At 44.5% G+C, this 1,810-nt stretch overlaps 1 pseudogene; it reads left to right on the top strand.

Annotated features, from left to right (window-relative positions):
- The first annotated feature begins 356 nt into the window (after positions 1–356).
- LOC133054860 (olfactory receptor 51I2-like) lies at positions 357–1,405 on the top strand (annotated as a pseudogene).
- The last annotated feature ends 405 nt before the right edge of the window (positions 1,406–1,810 follow it).

Here is a 1,810-nt window from a genome sequence, read left to right as displayed (position 1 = left end):
AATTTTATTCTTAACTCCTATCCCCATCATTCACTTAAAATCCAACTTGCTCTAACCAGGATCTATAGAATATCTGATAGATTATAGCTTTCTTTATGTCAGTTTCTTTCCATTAATACCTTCTTTAAACTATACAATACCATCTCTTCATAGAGACACGAGAAACATGCAATTCCTACCAAATATACACAGTGACATCACTAAGGGGTTAATTTTAATTATAAAATATTCTACCAGATTTCCTTATTCTGGAGTTATATCTATTTGCAAAGATGACTCCACATTTTTATTTAGTATTGAAGACCAAATGGAGCTGGTCATGATTGGAGAAGTGGCATAGGCTTGCAGATAGTACTATGCAGGTAATTTTCAGGTCCTTCTCAGCCTTTCATAATCTTTCTGTGTCTCACTCCAGGCTGCATCCTTGGCATCTGCCTAGGTCAAGCTCCCCAGACTCCAGACATAGGAAAGTGTTCAACAGCAGTCAATTCACCCCAAAATATTTTCTGCTGACTGGTCTCCCTGGCCTGGAGACCCTGTACCCTTGGTTTGTCTTTCCATTCTGTACCTTGTATCTTGTGGCTCTTGTGGGCAATAGTCTGATTCTGACAGTGATCAAGAAAAATACCTCCCTCCACCAGTCAATGTATCTATTCCTAGCTATGCTAGCCTTTGCAGAGCTTGGTGTCTCTGCCTCTACCCTGCCCACCATGCTGGGCATCTTCCTTTTTGGTGCCAATGAGATCTGCTTTGAAGCCTGCCTTTTGCAGATGTTCTCCATACATTCATTTTCCATCTTGGAGTCAGGAGTTCTACTGGCCATGTCTGTGGACCGCTTTGAGGCCATCTACAACCTGCTGCGGTACACCGCCATCCTGCCCGTGCCCCATATTGCTGGTTCTGCTGCTGTTCCCGGACAGAAGAGTGTGACGCTCATGTTTCCATTGCCTTTTCTCCTGAAGCATCTGCCCGTCTGTGGCCACAATGTCCTCTCCCACTCCTACTGTCTTCACTCAGATCTAATCCAGCTGCCCTGTGGGAACACTCGCCCCAACAGCATTCTGGGGCTCTGCATCGTGACTTCTACCCTTGGACTGGACTCATTGCTCATTGTCATCTCTTACATGCTGATCCTGTACGCAGTGCTGGGCATTTCCTCAGGGGAGGGACGACGGAAGGCCCTTGGCACGTGTGTCTCACGTGTCTGTGCGGTCCTGGTGTACTACGTGCCCACGATCAGTGTGGCCCTGGTGCACCGCTTGTGAAGCAGGCTGCACCTGCTCTCCGTCTGTTCCTGGCCAACGTCTACCTTCTGGTGCCTCCTGTGCTCAATCCCATCATCTACCGTGTTAAAACCAAGCAGATTCGCCAGGGGCTAATCCGACTCTTTCTTCAAAGAAAATAAGAAAGGAGTTGGGGCGATAAGAGGGCTACCCTCAAAGCATTCAGTGTCATCATCCAAGGGGTCCAGGGATGGAGGGAGTGCTCATCACCTTCAAAGTTGGAAAGCCTGATAAAGCTGCATGTTGATGAATATGTATTAGAGAAAATGTTCATTTTCTTGCACTCCATGTTGTCATCTAAAATAGTATTGTTTAGTGTTTTGTCAACTATTTATGTGTCAACTTAAAAGGCACCTACTTTATAATACTGTATATATTATGTATGTACACAGGGCTTTCTTGGTGGCTGAGACGGTAAAGAATCTGTCTGCAACAGGAGGATTTTATTATATTTATAACAAAAGAGAGTGCTGAATGTTATATTCTTCAAATTTTATAAGCAATACACATAAAGTAAGAATTCCTTT

Source organism: Dama dama, chromosome 1, assembly GCF_033118175.1.
Source record: "Dama dama isolate Ldn47 chromosome 1, ASM3311817v1, whole genome shotgun sequence".
NCBI classification, from domain to species: domain Eukaryota; kingdom Metazoa; phylum Chordata; class Mammalia; order Artiodactyla; family Cervidae; genus Dama; species Dama dama.
This window is presented reverse-complemented; position numbering and strand designations above follow the sequence as displayed.